Below are 20,214 nucleotides of genomic sequence, written 5' to 3' on the forward strand. Positions count from 1 at the left end.
GTGACATTGAATCAAGAAATTGCTCGTCAGCATTCGCTCGAACGAACTGAAAAACTCCGATATCTCGTGATAGAAAACTGCTTATCACTTTTGTGTACGATTCGATAATAAATCTCGCACAGGCGTGTGCAATAAAATAGATTTCGCGATAAACGTTACGTGTCACGTAATGACCAGAATACAAATTATGAGAAAAATGGATGGACGTACGTGATAGATGCAAGAGTATTATAGTGAATCTACTAGGGTTGTGAAATGATTTGAGAAGAATTTTTGCCAAGACACTTTCGCCAAGACCACCATTGACGCGAGGAAGGTCATAAAATTTTTTTTTAAAGCAACAGGGTTGAAGGAAAGTCTTTGGCTGGCGCCAAGTGGTGACAATCTTTTTTTGAAAGGAGCAAAATCGTGCGAGCAGGTCAACCAATAGCGAAAATCTTTACCTAGTTTAAAACTGATATAATAAATGCAAAGTTTTTCATCAGTTTCTTTTAGTTCGTCCGATAGAGCTCACTGCTTTCTAAAAATTTTCACAATCTCTAACGGTACATATCGAATTATTAAAACATCCAGTTTTAAATGTGTTTTACAATTTTGCAGTTACATTTGTAAATATTTTTTAATAGTTGGACTGTAATTCATGTAAAATGTGTATATTTTATGTGACGAAGAAGTAATGTTAATGTCAATTTTGAGAAATCTTTCATGTATAAGATTAATGGCTGTTAACGTTAACTTGGGTAAGTACATAAATTATGTATAATATAGATATTTCTTATAATGAATAGTAATATAGATCCACAAAAAGCTTAGTATTCTTCGTGTCGCGAAAAATCAGTTCATAATGCATATGTATTTTATAAAGATATTATTACATATGTTTAATATTTTTACCGCTTAAAGAGTTATAATGATATTTTATGTACATTATTTTAAGTAATGGATGAAAGAAGTGGGGGGGAGGGGGGCAAAACATTATTAAAATCTATGATACGTTAATAACGAAGAAAATATTCTGCAATTATCGTAGGTAAATTTTTTGCATAAGACACACAAAGGAGATAAGAGATCAGAAGAATTCACTAAATCGCCAATAACTTAGAAAGCGTCGGATTTTTTTTTGCCGCTGTACGTTTTCGCGCATCGCAAAAAGTAGAAGAAAGAAACGTATCAAATTTGTACCTCATCGCGATCGGCGCAATCAGCGAGCGCGAAACGGTAGATACCGAAATACAGATAACTTTTTACGCGACATTTCGCACGTTATTATTGCGTGAAGGTATTGGACAACTCCGAAAATATCGATCGTAAGACCGCCGTTATCGTAGTCGGCAATTTTAACCGACACACGCTCGTTATCCTCTGCCTGTTTTTTTTTTTTTTTTCTTCTTTTTACGTTGCAATTTTCTTGTCCGGTTCTTGCGCCTTCGGCCAACTACCAACGGGAGATGAAAAGCTCAGATTGTCTGTAACGACTACCTTGCGCCGCATAATATGCGTCGACCCTATGTGCGTGCGTTGCATGTGCGGCGCTCGCAAATTCTTCGCCGTTTTCCACATAATTGGTCGGCTCGACGGAGTAAATTGCTGACGTGCAGATTAGAGGGAACACGCGTTTCGAGGGGCAAGCACACTGCTTACGTCACCAGTAAATCTTATTAGATTTTTGTTTTACAAAATTTCCCCGAGACAAATGATCGACCTTTTGTATTTTCAAGAAAACGGACGTCGATATTAGGATACATTTTATGATCAATTTTAATGCTTAAGAAAACGTCACTACTGCACAATCTATTCCGTATTGTGGTCTCCTCGGCAATTTTTTTAGATCAAACGAGTGAAATGTAATTTAATTGTTTAAATTTAAAATACACATTTGACTCATAAATATTTTAATCTGTGGATATTTGTGTTTTGAAAATTTATGAAATTAACCAACTTTAGTCGGAAGAAAATGAATTTTTTCTTTCGGAAGAAATAATTTTTTTTTTAATTTTACAATGTTCGAAAAACCACGGAAAAAATTTATTACAAAAAAAGTGGATTTTAATGGATTTAATATGTCATTTGATTTCATTTATCGATAACATGAAACATAAAGCACTTTTCATATCTACTACAATATATAATTTATTAAACATTAAAAATTATTTACAAGAAAGAGAGACGGAGAACGACCGAAATTTATTACCAAAACTCACACAGTTAATGATTATCGAAGCAATTAGCAAAAATGCGTGAGAATACTTAATTAGGAAACCCATATTACGAAAGCAAATACAGATAGAAATGATAATCTAAAGATATTAGCCTTTTTCAGGATACCAGGTGTATCAAGATACATAAAATTACACACGAATAAAACGCAGACTATTAAGAAATATATGTACTGCCGAAATTCTATTTACTTCTCAAATCTCTTAAAGATGTCTTTATATGTACATTGAATACGCACTATAGAGGCAATAAGAAAGAAGCAATGTTCGAGCTATATAAACCCAATCGAATGATTCACGTTGCATAAACATTTATTGCCGGTATTAATCGATCGATTTGAGCACAGTTATTTATGTATGTATGTGGCGGTTTATACGCTTGTGCACACTCGCCGATGCACGTACACATTTGTCTTGCGATATTTAAGTATTCGATGCGGGAATTTATACAAATTAATTCCGCGAATTAATATCGCGATGACGATTTTGCGTTTAAGAGAGACGAAAGAGAGCGCTTTCACACAGGCGTTTATTCGATTATATACAATAAGTACTAGCGATAATCGCGTAGGAAGAAACGCGCACGGTATCTTGATACACTCACGAATACATAATATGGTTTATGTCCATAATCAACGTTTCATAAATGGCACTTAAGCATCCACTTGTTGATACCATTTACGGCCATTGTATGGTGTTACACGTGTAAAACGGTCACACACCGATGCCGTACTAGCACGCACGAGTGACTATGTTTAATATCGTGTATGCACGCACGCGGATTTAAAACTGCACAAACACGTTCTTGCATCCCTTCGAAAAAATATAATATATCATCGTTTTTTGATCTCTCATGGTTTTTTTAACGCTTACGCGAAAATTATTAAAATAATTAAGACACACTTCTGTGGGCAATTATCACACTATGCTCCGTTATTCTCTTGCATTAATTAAAATTAATTTTTGATATCATTTATTAAATTGTTACGTATTACGTATATATTTTTGGCGTAGTATATTAATGAATAAGCTTAAACACTGAAAGATACTGTAAATATCATTGCTAATGTATCGTATTATATTTCAGTCACGCACACATTATTTATTAAGTTTTGCTCATATCATTATCAGCATATAACTTAAACTTTTTTAGTTTGATTATTAATGTTTTAGTTTTAAAATATTTAGTAATTTCTTGACTCATTATACATACATTGTTTTCTATTAATAATATATTTTTAATCATTAAAAAAATGTATTATAATTAAAATAATATGTTAATTTGTAAATTAATTTGCAAAATCGAATTTGTACGGACTGATGACGTGAATGTGTTATCACTGCATGTAAATAATATTTAAACCCAATACAAGTGTAAGTGTTTATAAAAGCGGTAGTAGTTTTTCAATCACATTCTGTTGTATCTGGCAAAGAAATAAAAAGAGAAAGACAGAGAGAGAGAGAGAGAGAGAGAGAGAGAGAGAGAGAGAGAGAGAGAGAGAGAGAGAGAGAGAGAGAGAGAGAGAGAGAGACAGATAGAGGGATAATTTATTTTTTTGTCGTAATTTTTATAAATTATTATACAATAATGATAAATAATTCTACAAATGAATATAATGTTGATAAAACTGCAGCATCAAAATAAATATAATCTGTTCATAAATTCATACTGACTCACATATAACTGTGAAAGCATATACAAGCGTACTTCTTTCCTGTAAAAGCAATGTAAATACGAGTTCTGAAAAAATGCCACACGCGTAGTAAACACATAAATATGTTCCGAACTGTGGAAAAGAACCGTCGCTTGAATTCGGTTTCTTCGCCGCGCATGCAGACAGAATTGGAATGTATCTTATAACGTGAGATTTATTCCGCGGCTCCGTTTCAAGATTTTGTATCGTAAACATGACGAATACAAGGGTTCGTGAAAAATAAAATATATCGAAATTCCTGCCAATTATCTTAAGTTTTTATTTTTATGCATCGTTAACAGTCGTCGAGTGGGACGTTTGTGATTTTTGTATATTTTGGAATACGCGTATTGAAATATACAGGACGGGGAGATGTTTAGATACGTGCATGATATTTGGCGTGTAAATAGGTAGGTACGAACACTCGCACCATCTAGATTCCGGCGAACGCCGAGCGGCGATGGCGTATTGATCTTTTTAGTGACATAGCGTCTCCACCGACACAATCCAACTCCCCCTCCCACCCCCCCGCGGCCCCTTCGAGACGCAGAGACTAAAGGTCTATATTTCCTCTGGGACAAATATGTTTCACTATTCCTATAAACACAATTTGCCAGGAATATCGTGCTGCGAATATATGTATAAATGTGCAATGTCGAAAGGGAGGAAGGTTAAAGTGTCGGTACATCCGATATCTCTATTGTTGGAGGTAAACGTAACGAACGTGCCGAGATAAAACATATTTTCAGATTAGGGGTGCGAATGTGTGCCTTACCAGTTTTAAAGTGTCAAAGCGAGATTTTCCCTTCGCGTTGAAATTTTACACCTATGAGAGAGACGCCCAAGTTACAATGTGATATTTAATCCGCCGATTAGGTTTAGGCCAACGATGATCAGCGACTGATCCATTCGGTGTTTCGCAAAGAGGCAAGGACTGTAAAGTCGCGTATATCACAGCTTAAAGTTGCCGGCGTTGCAAGTGCGTGGAACTTCTAGTAGACGGAAACGACTCGCGAACGGCGGATCGTCGGAAGGTTCGAGGGAGGCGGCGAGGAGGAGAAAAAAATAAACAGCACTAAGGAAAGGCTCGTAAGGTTGCATATGCTTTTCGGAGCATATAGACACACGTCCCCGTCGGACGACGCCGCCGCCACCGCCACCGCCGCCGCCGCCGCCGCCGCCGCCGCCGCCGCCGCCGCCGCCGTCGAGCTCGACGAAGCGCCACTCCGTCTAGCTCGACGTCTACTCTCTGTCAACTGTTTTATATTTAATCCGGGCCGCTTTAGTAAGCAATAAACAAACACTGTATCACATAAGCGCTGCTCAAATTAGCCTCAATACCATTTCAAACGGCCATCTCGCATTTATGAAGATGACCGGGGATGGTGGCCCACCCGAGAGTTCTTCGTACGACGGGTCGGGAGTGTGGCGGAGGAAAAAAAAGGGAACTCGTAGAGAACAGTGCGTAAAGGGGGAGGAGGGGGGAGAGTAAGCTGCTTACATGGAGGGGATGCACGATGACGTCACGAGATGCCGTGGCACCGCCTACTAGTATGCGATGGGCGGGGATCTTGGTAAAATTTACGATCAACCACACCACCGACATCTAGTGTCAGTCGGATGAAGTTACGTGGCTCCATGGTGGCCATTATACACTCACGATTGGCCAGAATCGCGACACAACGCGGATCAGATGACGCTTTAAATATGGATTTTTTTTTCTCCAGTCGCGAAATCATGACGAGAGGTCCGCATAAATCGGGATTGATTATTGAACAGTATTAGGAATGACCGGCTTGTGCTAATGCGTGTTTTCGGGATGCGTATTTGTTTTCGGTGGTAAATCTATATTTGCCTAATCGAGAGAGTAGACGCGAATGGGGTAGAGAGACAAAAAGCGCGATTGCATTTTTTCTATAAATTATTAATAAAAATATTCTTTCTCTCTCTTACATGTCGCATGCTTCACGTCACGAGTTATGTAGATTTGTGTTCTTTACAAAAAGTTTTTTTAATATTTTCGATGGAATTATCTGTACACTCTATAGATGTAAAAAAAAAGATACAAAGTACAGAATATTAATTTGTTTGTTATTTTAGTATTCATATATTTAAGTAAGCAAAATCAGATATTATGTAATTTATAACCACATTAATTTTTTATATTTGTGATTTCTTTAAATTCTATATGATATATAAATATGTAAATATTTTTTAGAAATTTTAAAATACGCGCAGGAAAAAATTATAAACTGATAATTATTTATTTCGTATTTGTTGTTTTAAGCTTGATATTTTCTAAAAGGAGTTATATAAATTTTGGAATATTAAATGTTGAATACATATTGGTACATACTGTTAAAAATTTTATCGTCGAAAATAACAAAATATCTGCAAAAAAAAGAAAGACTTAAAACAATTATAAAATCAACCAATTAAAATGACAGCATCATCAAAAATCAATGCACAGAGATTCCTTCTAAAATATATGTACATGTACAAAGTCAGAAATCTTTACATGTATAACATTCCATAGTTATACCTTCTCTCCTACATTTCCAACAATTTTTATTTATAAAATTTGTAGTCTTCTGTAAGGATTACATTTTATAATTTGTTATATCTTTTGTAAAAATGTTGCTAAATATTGTAACGTGTGTTTCTAAAAATATTTTAGATATTAGACAATAGAATATTTTCAATATATTATACTATGATAATGAATGTTATACAGTGAAGATATAATGTGATAAAAACTTTAATTTTTTTATTTAACATTATCTTTAATTTAGAGTTTATATTTCACAAAAATATAAATTATAAAAAATATTACTAATTAAATTTTGAAATAATTTATAAATTACTTGAAATTAAAATATTCATTACAGTGCAAAGTAATAGTTAAAGTAAAGTCAAAAATAAAAAATATTTTCACAATTTTTATACAATCAGTAACAATGTCACTCTTACGGCCAAGTCTTAAACTGTTTCGATATTGGAATATATACTTGAAGGATAATTCCTGCAATGCCTGCAGAGTCTTAGGTTCCGACTTATCACCAGTGGAAAGTTAACAAATATTCGAATTGTCAAAAAGGACATTTAAACAGTTTTTCTCTACATCAACATATGATATACTGTTGTTATTTGAAGTAGATCAATAATTTTATTAAATAATAATTTCAGAAGTATTAGTCATTGCAGTATTACAATTTTCAAGACTCTAATTAACATTTAAATTATTTTACATAAAACTTAGCTAATACTAACAATGATATAAATATAAAAATAATTAATCAAATATTGTCAAATATTGTGTACGTACATGTCAAATAAAAATATGTATTATAAATTCTAGACGAGTAGTAGCATATAAAAATTCTATATATTTGATTCGAACGTGTAAGACTGTGAAACATTGATGTCTGTAAGACAAGCTCCGCGGACGGTTACGTGCTTTACGACTGTTTTAACGAGCGCCGTTACACGCGACTCAGCACTAAACCAGCCTGACAGAACGTAGCGGCACTAGCTCAAAGTGTTTTACGGTTAAATTTATTATCTGCTACTTCCCTATATAATGTTATAATAACGATAATTGTCAGTTTTAATTCAATCGTAAATCAGCGAAAAAGACATTTGTACAGCATTTTAAATATGGTCACACCCGGGCGCGGCACAAAAGATCGGGACCTCTGTCGTCATACGAATGAAATATTTTCCTCTTATGTAAATCTCTGTAACAGTTTCTCGCTTGTTGTAATCCTGAACGATCACAGATGGAGCCAGTGACGTGATAGAAATATTACAAAAAATATTACAGAAATATCAAAAGCGCGCGCGTAAAATTCTTTATTGCTAAGACCTTGATCATTCAACTTTAAATTGTTAAAGTAAACAGCTATTTGATATATTGTTGTAACTCATTAAGTGTGTATATTATATTATATATTAAAATTTTCTTTGTTTTTTAAAAGTATATTAAGTTTATACGTACAATATTAAATAAATAAAATCATTTATATTTAACTCTATCAAAATGTCATCTTGATTAAAACTCGATTCAGGTATTAATTTAATATGATTTTTTTTAAGATTATTAGATTTGAGAAATTTTATTCTTACTTTTAATTAAAACAATAATTCATGTTTACGTAAACAAATAAATCTAAAATTATTCAACCATGTACATGTACTAATTTAGTTATATTTGTAATGTGTGTAAACAGTTTTAATTTTTCTTTTATATAACATCTTAATCATATTATCATGTACAGTAAATATTGAGAACTGTTTTAAAATCAACGTACTTACTTACAACCGCTTACATTCTACCTGAGATAGAGATGTAATGTTGAAGATTTCTGTTGTAAGATGGCGCCACTATATCCCCATATATATATATATATATATATATATATATATATATATATATATATATATATATATGTATGTATAATTAAAATTTATATCACATTATGAAGCTTCGTGATACGCGTGATATGAATATCTGATGGTCATTTAATATCAAATACAAACTTATAAGAGAGAAAGTGAATGATTTTTTCCTTTCCAAGTCAAGTAATAAAGACATGCAGAAATGTAAAAAAAATTGCTTTTAATTACTATCTCATAATTTATATATAAAATATAACAGCTTTATTAACAATATTTTATAACTATTATTTTTCAAATTTAGTGTATTTTGAATATAATGTTTAAATTACTTTAATTTGGCAAATTTGGTAATATTTATCATTAAATTGCATATTTAGAATTTCAAATAATAAATTAAACACAAAGCAATAAGGACTCAATGAAATAGGCAGCAAACGAAGTGAAGAATTAGTCCGGATGAGTCCTTAAATTTTTATGACTACTAACATCCCACCAGAAGATGTTTCATGGCACTTCTATCGATAAATCCACACTCGCTGCGGGTGGCGGAACTGAAGAGACGAGATGCGAAGTCAAACGTATCTGGCAATGTCATCAGTTACATTTATGAGGCTGTGAAGGCTAAAGTAAGCACCTTGAGGTTGCATCATCGTCACTTTAAATCCCGTTTGCCCGCTCGTAAAAGTCTTTGACGATTTTACCGGAGTGTTGCCGGTACAGCACGAGCGAGAGTTGCCATAAAGTTACGAAAGAAAGATTTTCCTTCTATTTATCCTTAACCGTGACAAGAAAGAGCTTTTAGAGCATTCATTTATCTACTTTTCAATAATCCTTAGTCATTATCTCTAATACTCATAATACGAATAATTTAATTGTACATTATTGATATTATGATGTAACATTTTTATAATAGAAATGAAATTTTTAATTTAATTAATATCCATGTACCTCATACCACGATCAAATATAATTTTTATAATAATAAATAATATTAATTATTATGATATATGTATAATATATAATATATACATATAATAATATTATAGGATAAAATTAATTAGTAAAAAATATTCTTAATATTTCTTTATTTTTAAAGAAAAAAATGTTGCAAACACATTGCGTTAATAATTATTTGAAAAAGGAATAGAGATCTTTATTTATTTATAGAGTCAATAAATATATGGATATTGCCGATACAAACTATAAGTTGCATTCTAAAAATTTTTATTCGAGACTTATATTCCGCAGAGATCGGTCGTTGTCTAAATGAATAAAACATTGTTTTCGCGATGCGGTGCTTTATTCACGTTCTACGGAGTAAGGGACTTTAGGTACTCGAAATAAGCGAGTATTCGTTGCGAGTTCAGCTGGGTCGTTCATGAATTGGAAATATCCTACAATGTGACGACAAAACAACCTACACAACGAGTAAACCGCTCTATATCGATAAGGCGTCGTACGATTATAGCGACTGTGATGACAGTCATCTATATTATTTATATATTTGCGGCTTGGGAAAATTCTAATAATAATAGAGAATTGTTTAAAAAATCTTTCTATATATATCCTATATATATTCTATACATATTCATAACTTTTCTTTTTATTAAATGCAATATCTAAATTTCTAAATTTCATAAAACAAACTTAAACCACTCGTATTGAACTGAATTTAATACAATGTGTCCAATACGAATTTTATAGTGCATCGATAAGAAATAAGTCATAAAGTTAAAATTAAGTTACGAGACAATATTATATTCAGCATCTGCTTTTCTTTCTCTCTTTCTTTGTAACTTTTATAGCTTTTAAAAGTATTATATAATCTCAATTCCCTGTCAAAATATAATAAAGCGGAAGAATGGAGCCATTGCTGCATCAAAATTCTATATGCTCAAGAGACGTGACGAATTCGAACCTTCTAAGTGAGGGATGCATTTATAGGTACTTCACCGTTCACTTTTGACCTAAATATCATACTCATGTCTATTACGATCTCCGGATGAAATGCACCGATTGTTCGAACTTTCCCACAGAAGAGAGTTTGAAAGTCTTTCTTTCGCTCCCGCTCTCTCGGCCTATCTGTCGCGATGAACCGCGACGAAAGTTTTGTGCGTAAATCTCGTAACTGACGTTTCAAATATAGTACCTGTGCGGCTTCTTTTTCTTTTTTTATCGAAGGATCTTGCGGAACGTTTCCTGGCGCGTTATTAAGGTCAGCCACCTGCCGCTCGATGGAGCTCACTTCAGGGATGAACACTATTACACCCCTCCCATACCTATATATAAGAAAAAACTTTAGGGGTGCAACGGGGTTTGGTCCGACTGAACAAAGAAAATAAGAGATGCGAAACGGTGCGTCGTAGATGGCGGAGGACAAGAAAGATAGTAGAAGAGCAGCTTCCTTTCGGCGCGAAGGAGAAAGAGAGAGAGAGAGAGAGAGAGAGAGAGAGAGAGAGAGGGTGAGAGAAGAGAAGGGAAGAGAGGAAAGAGTCCCGGGACTTCTGGAGCCGGAGGAGAGAATAAAGGAAAAGCGAGAAAAATGTGTCTAACGTGGCAAAGGCAATTCTTCAGTCGGAGTTGCCGCCTTAATGTCCGTAGGAGAGAGGCGATTGGTTCTCGAGAAGAGCCCGCGGGAAAGATGGCCGCCATTTCCCTCCAACCACCCGTGGAAGTGTTCCCCCTCCTACCATTTATTCTCTCACTTCCTCCTTCGCTATCGTACCGCGACCTACGAAAGGAACCCCGTTCGAGGAATAAAGGGGGAGAGTCCGAGACGAAGAGACTCTTATTCTTATTAACTGTTTAATCTTTCTACGTGACGTACGAGAAGCATTACCGCCCGCCGGGCTTGTTTATATTTCGTTGGATCACACCGCGAAAATGCGATACCTTCGTTACGCTGGATTTCGAATATTCATGCTATCATATCTCAGCAATATTCATTGTTCTCTTCTTGAGCACTTATACATTACCCTGAAAGATAAAGATTACCCGACGCCATTTTCTCGTGAAGAAAGGGTGTATCGTCTGGAAAATAGATCATGGAAAAATAATTAATTTCAAACTATGCGCAAATATATAATGAGAAATTTTTTAATTGAATTTTATATATATTTATGATTTTACGTATATGTATATAATTATGTGTAAAATTATCTATAGATAAAATGTAAGAATTGATTTTGTGCATATAAAATATCTTAATTGCATGCATTCTTATTGAAATATAATTTTTTTCTTATAAAGCAATAATTTTTTGCATGATCCTTTTTCATATTGCTAGATAAATGTGTAATTAACAAATAGATAATATCGTAGAATCGATGTAGCTTAGTCTAGTAGGCGAATAGTAGGAGAAAGGAGAGAGAGAGAGAGAGAGAGAGAGATTGGAAGAGGAACAAGAAGAACAGGGAACAGCGAGATAGCGCTGAGTTACATCTCTCAATTATTTGATAATGCCGCCGACACCGCGCTGAGGGGATCTCGTTAAAACTTAAAACGAGCTCTCCCGTAATCTCCTCAATGTTTATACTTGATTCGTAAATCTGGGCGAATCTCGGTGATGTTATCGCTGTAGCGACCGAAAGAAGGGACAATAGATAATACCAACTTTTGAAATTTATAACAATATTTGTATAAATTATTGATTTTCTATTTTTGAATCTAATTAAAACTCGTTAACGTTACAAATGAAATGAAATCATTTAATAAAAAAATGTACAAGTCAAAAGATTTATGTATATATATATATGAATTAAAATATTTTTTTATATATATTTTTATATTTTGCAGTGATAGAAAATTAATTTAGAGAACATCATGAAGGTGATTTATAACAACATGTTGGAATTTTATGCTCTAAAAAAATTCGTAGTACAAATCTATTTATGCGGCTATTCTACATTTAAAAGGATATTCATTAAGAGTTGAATGCGGTTGTAGGGAGACAAATGGCAAATTAGATAAATGAATCTTGATGGCCAGTCGAAGTCGTTAAGGGCGGTCGAACAAGCAACTATATCAGCGATAGTAACGGAGATTACTCAGCTCGCGCTTTGTCCGCTCGTTTGCCATCCATAAATAGAGCGGCGAAATAAAGAGGAAAAAGCCGGCTCACACATAACGGCAAAATAACGAGCATACATCGTAGAAACTTGCCGGGCTACGTGAGGACGTGAGAGACAGTAGGAAAGGGGAAGTGTTAGTAGAAGGGTGAGATGTGGAAGGTTCGAGCAAGATAGGCTTAGTTGTTGGATGGCACGACGGGCAGGGGCCGGCTACATCTAGATTAAGATGCATCGGGAAGAAAAGGAGCCGAGAGAGATTGGACAAAGAGACGAAAGGAGAGTCGGTCCCCTTTTAGGTTGAAGTGACGAACGACATCATGGGATTTTGAATGTCTTTGACTGTCCATGGGTATCGCTGACCTCCTCGTGGGTCTTTCGTTCGAGGGAGGAGCCAAACGACTGGTAGAGAACTAACTCTCCTTGCGTGATGTACGAGCGCGGGGACCACCCTTGATGATCAAATCCCGAATCTTCCAGCCGGTTTCACACAAAAATCATATTTATCATCTTGTCTACCTGTGTCATTCCTCTTTCACCTTTATGGCCGACAGACTGATATTCGTTTTCATTTTTGATCTCGAGCTACCCATTACGGCTTGCACGGATAATTGTTATGTAAATTCATATGAAGGAGACACTCGTGATTTCGATTAGCGTAGTGAAAGAGATATGAATATTATAATGAGTGTAATATGAGAATATTATTCTTAGACGGATATTTTTTTACATCGTGAGATCGTATATCACCGAAATATACTTTTGATTTTATCTCAAAGCATTTTTAGCAAGATAGAGATGCAGAAACAAGATTCATAAAAATAATTGCGACATTTTTATAAATATATATAATAAATTTAATTAATAATTCTGTTATATAAATTTTGGGAATTTACTTAAAGCTATGGATATATTATTATATACATATACATTATTTCATAAAGTAAGAAAGCACAGAATATTTTTATGTTCATGTAACAACGTCAAGAAACTCTGAAATAATTACTGCCCGAGAAAAAATGGATACAAGATCATATTATATGTGTATGTAATTATACAATAATTATATCTTTTTTATTGAAATTAAGAGTGATACTCAGCAACCACAATCGATCATTAAGTCTCACTGTTACTGCTTTTTATTTATAAGATGCTCCCCTGTTTCCCATGTAATGGCACTAGATGTTGCAAGGAGGGTGTGGAATAGATGTAGGAGAGCAGAGGTTTTGTTAAACCAGGACCATTTCTGCCGAAGGGATGAACGCCATTCAATAACTCAAATCCGACTCAATTTTGCGGGAAGAAAGTTTGCGCGGATGATGCAGATACACAATTGTGTGACGGCAGATTTATTGACCTTTTTGTATTTATTGCAACAGGCTTTTGTGTCGTATAGTATGTACAATGTGCGAAAATGCAATCTAGAAATTAGCAAATTCTATGAAAACGTATAAAATGTCTTAGACTTTTAACGTTGTCCGAAAATATGCAACGCGACCGAGTAAAAAAAAAAAAAAAAAAAGAATTGAGATATATAATTCCTGATAATACTGACAGCGCGCATGAAGAATCGAATCGTAAAAAATCTCAACTTAGCAATTTCGTACACGCCGTGCGGGGGAGGATGAGAAATGCTAGCAATGCTCGCGCGCATTAAGGGGGCTGTAGGGAACGGCGTCGTAATGAATTAAGGGAAATCAGAAATTGCTTTAAATAGCACCGTAAAAATAAAGTTCGTTTAAAGAAAGGGGAACCCGGGCGCGGGAAACGCGACCGGTGTAGGAGGCACGGAAGGAAAAGGGCGAACATACAAACACCTCGGGTCCCGCGGATGGAGAAGGGGGGTGCTAAGTCGGCGGTGCGGAATGTGTAGCGCGGAAATTGCCGAGAAACGCGTATTAAAATCGCTGGATTTAGTACGGAGATAAGCCGCGGCAGCGAACTGCGGTGGGAGGGGGGGGGGGGCTCGGGGAAAAGAAAAACTCTCTTTTACTTGCGCATTGCTCCGTCGTCTTTCCGTAATCGTTATCCAAAGCTCCGAGCCTAGAACTACGTCACCAACCCACCAACACCGATATCCAACGACGTTACCCGGACTCTCGCGCGGTCCTCAAGAATCCAACTCCTAACATTCGCATCATTTAAGTCGCTATGCACACTTCCGCTTGCTCATTCTTTTCTTCTTTACTGCGCGCGGCTTTGTGCATTTTCCCACGGAACGTTTTCCGTCCTGAAATGATTCGATGAAAATGTAAGTCGTTACCGTTTGCGTAAAGCTCGACGAATAACGCGATTTAGTCTTTTCTTTATATCCTCGACACATATAATGAATTGTATGTTATATAATAATCTATTATAATTTATGCGCGTTAAATTTATGTTATTAATGTGTCGATTACAAATTGGATAACATAATAATGCAATAATAATATTACACTGACAGAAACTAATAATATTAATATTATCATTTTATTAAAATTGTCAAAATTTAATCTGATTGATTTTAGAATAAAAAGATTGCAATTCAAAGATATTTTATATAATTCTTTAATCACACACAATACATTGAAAAATATTTTGCATAGGTATGTATATTTTTGTAGGAATCTTTCTGTGTGCGTGGAAAGTTATATTATAATTATATTACAGTTATTATATTAAAATTAAATTGAAACATATATATTATAATTTTTTATTTACACCATTTTTCAAAGATTTAAAGCTTGTCTTAAATTATTCCAGAAATTATACTATATGATTTATGTATGTACAAAGCACATGTTTAGTCAGCAATGTCAAGAACGTGCTACACAATCTCGATACTGACCCCTGAGTGGGATGCAGCACGTCGTTCTATAGCGTAAGGCCAGATGCTCATGTGATGTATAGAATTTATAAATCATGTAATGTGTAGAATTTATAAAATTAAAAATTAACAATTGTATATAATATTATTAATAAAAAAATATATAATGAGAGTTGTGTATACAGTATGCTCTAAAAAGTTATAAATTATATTTGACAGATATCAAATAGTTTGTTTAAATAAATATATAGTAGTATATAAAGCATAATATTTTAAATATATCTGTTTAAATTTCCTGAAAATAATACTAACTTTTCTTTAAGATAAAGTGACACATTTTTCCATGAAAAATACAAAAAGCTCATTCACTACTGATGCATTTACGGTCTATAAATAAGAGACATCATCGAACATATACATGTTTGAAATATACAATAAGAAGATATAATCTGTCAAGTTTCATACAACATAATAATCGACAATTTTATTTATTGTTCATGTATTTACTTTAATGAGTCCTTATCTTAACCTGTCGTCGAATCGACGAAGAAGAACCGGCACGCGCGCGAGTATATGTGTAACTATATACCGTACAGTCTCGTCGGAGGTAATAATCCATCGGAGGATTCCCCCTTACAGCACTATGCCCACTCAAATGGTCGTAGCCCGTGCTTTTATGTCGTCGTAAAAGCGCAGTAACAATTAATAAGTATCTCGTAAAAGCTATTGCCGTTGACACCTTTTTGAATGACAGGGGCGGGCTAAGAGAGAGAACGCTGTTGTCGGCGCTCTTCAACGTTCACGTTCTCTCTGTCCGACTTGTAAAAAAAAAGGACATCGACTAAATAGCACGATGATTGTCCATAAATTTTGTTTACGTGCGAATCGTTATTTTAAATAGACAGTTATGCGAACTATTCTACGAGCCACTTATCACCTCTTCTGACATTTCTTTTATCGTATGTTTGCTATTCAATGGAACACTACTCCCGTAAATAAAGAAAAGTATCAGACTGTATGGGATTTCTTAGTTTTGTTTTGGTATACTATATACTGCCATAAGTACTTTTAATATTAATGTATTTACAATTGTATATATTAACTTTTTATTAAGTATCTGCATAAAATATATGATTTATATTCGCAGATTTGTAAAATTTAATTTACGTAATATATACTATTATCTTTGATCAATGATTAATGCTTGAGATGAATATATTTAATAAAGATGAGTATAATTATAATAAAAAATATCAAAAGTGCTATCTATTATTATACGATTTTATGCATACAATATTCTAAATATAAAATGATTTATGGGAAGAAACATTTAAAGTTCATATTCGAAAATATATACATATATATTGCCGGTTTTAAATTTTAAGTTTTTAATTAATCTATTAGACAGTAAACAAATTTCGAGTGATCATCTTTTTCAATTCAAGAAATGATTGATTTGGCGTATAAATGTGAGCTGCTTTTCGCGCTTTTGACCGGAACGGATCTAAGATAAAACGCAGTAAATGTACGTAACAGACAACAATTCCGAGCTGGCATTACGGCGTTTCACGAGTTGCGAAGGGAACAAGAGAACAGACTAGATAATATTACGCGGGCCGGATATAGAGAAACGGTAGCCACAAACCCGCGGTCGGGTTTGCGTCGTTACCTTAATTAAGTTACATGCTGGTCGCATTGTTCCGAATATACATATAAATGTCAGAGCAGAAAGTAGAAAGAGAATATTAAATAATTAAAATAGGATAGTTTTCTCTCCTTGTCAAACTGTGTTTTACAACCGTTATATAAAATAATATATATATATATATATATTATATAATTTTTCATATTTTATTTAATCTATTCCGGAAAAACAAGAGGACATAAAGAGATCGGTTTGATGATGCTGTAAATTATGCGGTAATTTTAAATTACTTACCGTAAACAATATGTAATATATCTTACATTACGTGACAAAAAAATAATATACAAATCTTATATATAAAATAATATCTTCTCGAGTTATCTTAGTATACATCTATATTATTCGATCGGATTTGAGGAATAATCTAGGATATCGATGGAATAATTAATTATGCCGTACTGAATGAGATTGGATCAAGTATACCGGTGCTCTATGTCGACATTTCTGAGGGTTACGAACGAGGTGCGTATAGAAGCACGAAGGGTAAAGGCATCCGGGTGGCGCTAAGCCAGCTTTCTCAGCTGCGGAAGGAGACGGCGGGGACGAAAGGAGGAAGAAGGGATGGAGGGCAGAGCAATAGCCTTTACGACTCGGCCATAGTATCAAACGATCTATCCTGCCATTAAGATAGTCTCAGAACGATTCGGTAACCTTTGGGTCCGTGGAAAGCGATACGCTATCGACTTCGTAGCTCGGCCGCGGCATTTTGTGAACGGATAAGGGAAGGGCGCTCTTTCTCCCTGTCGTTCGTCCATCCTTTCGCCCGTCCTCATTTCGTCTTCATCCTCGGATGAAGGTGCCAATAAGGTTGACTGCTGCTGTCCCTAGAAAAAAAGAGATCTTATCTAGTCTCGCGATCTCCTCGATCAAATCGCGCATTCCGAGCTGATCTCTTCTCATTCCGTCAGCCCGTTCAATATTCGAATTGCGAGATTTTTTTCCTTTGATCGCGAAATATAATATATGCATCTTGATATCTTAAGAATATGCTATGAAAAAATAAAATCAAATTGAATATATTTTATAATGTTATCTGAAAAATTTACGGAAAAATCCAACAATAATCCACGAAATTATGATTAAAAAAAAATATAATGATATATAAGAAAAAATTTATAGCTATAAATAATTTTGGAAATTCAGCAAGTAAGGGTTTTAGACAAGAGATTACCATGCATTTCTACCATGCGTATAAAATACATTTTTTGACATTTGATAATACGCGAGACGTTCTTTAAAAAGTGTTCGAATGTCTACATCATAGACAGTACGTTAAAATGAGCCGTGCCGGCCATCAAAATAATTTCTTTCGGCATGAGAACGCATGGATATTATACAAAATGCAATACAAATGTTCACCGAGAGGTGAATCCGGGGTGGAGGAGGAGGTGGTAGTCTGGAAGGGAGGATATCATGCATATACATCCAAGGGAATGGAGCGTCATGCGCCAAGAAAGTGGGGACAGGGCTTGCGCGGCAACGGTAGCTTGGGAAGCGCCGTGTTTGACGGGGGTTTTCCCCGGCGCGAGAGAAGAGGGGTACGGTACCGCGAGAGTTTCCAGGGTAGTCCAGGGGTGGAAAAGGGGTGGAATGGAATGGAATGGAGTCGAGCGTAGTGCCCGTAGGGCGAGGCGGTAGTACCGAGGGGCCAAGGGGACCGAAGATTGATAATGCAATTCCAAGACTGCCATTATCCCCGTCCACCCGACTCGCTCCGGCGCTTCTATCTTTTTTGCTTCTGCGTTTCTCTTGCCCACTTCTCCGTCCCTCCGCCTCCCTCTCTCTCTCTCTCTCTTTCTTTCTCTACCGTCGTATGAGGACACCGGCGAGTTTTAGAAATGTTAACTCCATAAATGTCACGCCGTTCCTTTTTTCTTCGAAAAAGGAGAGGGCAGGTAGGTGGTCTGATGTACAATCTCGCTTATGGCTGATAGAAGATATTATTCGCCGGAATTAACCGTCTCGGGTATACGCTGAGTCATTCAGGCTCATTATATTAGGTTTTTTTCAGCGATAACTTTGTTTTGCGACTGAAATGTGGCATCGACACTTTCAAGATTATTAATTATATCCAAGAAATGAAATGAGAAGAGAAGAGTTGACAATTGTTTTTTTTATGTAAATTTTTTTTTAAACTAAAGAAAAGAACGTAACGTAATAGCCGAAGAAAACTCATCTTGAATCTTAATACCGGATATGAAAAGAGGCAATTTTAAAAGCCCGAGGTCAAGAAGCCCGAAGATTGATAATCCAATTTCAAAATTCCCATTATCTCCAACCATCCAGTTATCCCTCCGGGCCTTCTAGATCCTCCTAGCTTTTTCCTCAGGATCTTTCACTTCTGAACTTATCCTTTTCGAGGGAACGGTGAATTTCATAATCTTTTTCTTGCTATCGCAAAGTCTCTATGAAATATACTGCCTTTATTTTCTAGAAATGATTATAATGTGTGCAACTTTACGCGAGATGTCGCGAAATCTTTTCTGAAACATTCTCAGAGAAATATTCCTTCGCGCGAAATATCTCTTTCGCCTTTCGTCTGATATCCTCTGGGAGATGCTGCCGTTGCCCTGGGAACCCCCTCGGAACCGTATTTTCTTGGCAGAAAAGCTCGCGTTTTCGCCTCGCTTCCCAAATCCCGCCAGGAAAGTTTTCGCCGACTGTGTGTTTGAATGGATGTTGAAGCAGAAAGCGAGGGGGTAGTCTACAGTACGTGCTGGTTGTGCAAGCTTTTTGAAAAATACGATTATAACGATAATTGTATCTGCCGAGTACCGGCATTATATATCTTATTTATTCTTTCGCTAATATAATGTAATGTAAACTTTCCGTCAAATCGAGACAACAGATATAGAGCGAAATACAATGTAATCGGTGCACCTTTATGCAATATACACAGTAAAATATATGACGTTTACATTGCAAAAAGAAGATACATTAATCTTGCAAATTAAATGTTTTTTTTATAATTATGTTACACAAAAAATGTACGTAGGATTTTAAAATAATTTTGAGATATTTTTGCGCGAAAATAAAGATTATTTTGCTGAAAAAAACTGTCAAGAGAGAGCGTCAAAGAGTACGCTGTTAAAAGATACATCGAACGCTGCCATCAGCTGATGGCGAAGAAGTTGAGACCTAATTGGCTTCTCGCCTGGGTACATGATGGTTGCACCATGATAACATAGAGCTGACTTCATCTAAGACTACACGCGATATTGCGTTGTTTGGGCACCATGCCTAGTTTCACGATCTTGTCCTTCCATGATCTTATCTTTCTATCTATAAAGGGTAAGCTCAAAAACTGTATGACGAGCAGCTTATTGCC

General features: G+C 35.2%; 2 protein-coding genes across 9 annotated transcripts in view; one reads left to right on the forward strand and one right to left on the reverse strand.

The window, feature by feature from the left end:
- LOC140668766 (homeobox protein abdominal-A homolog) overlaps window positions 1–20,214 on the forward strand; it is a 169,107-nt gene that overhangs the window by 39,931 nt on the left and 108,962 nt on the right. The window lies entirely within an intron of this gene.
- LOC140668775 (uncharacterized) overlaps window positions 13,388–20,214 on the reverse strand; it is a 185,125-nt gene continuing 178,298 nt past the window's right edge. For 6 of the 7 annotated variants that reach the window (XR_012047238.1, XR_012047240.1, XR_012047239.1 and 3 more), the window contains one exon: window positions 14,960–17,710. The gene's annotated coding sequence lies outside the window, so the exon portion shown is untranslated. Of the gene's footprint in view, window positions 14,606–14,959; window positions 17,711–20,214 lie in introns of those variants that run through there. The other variant, XR_012047236.1, reaches the window with a different exon arrangement.

The sequence above is a fragment of the Anoplolepis gracilipes genome, chromosome 8 (genome assembly GCF_047496725.1).
Source record: "Anoplolepis gracilipes chromosome 8, ASM4749672v1, whole genome shotgun sequence".
Classification (NCBI taxonomy): Eukaryota; Metazoa; Arthropoda; class Insecta; order Hymenoptera; family Formicidae; genus Anoplolepis; species Anoplolepis gracilipes.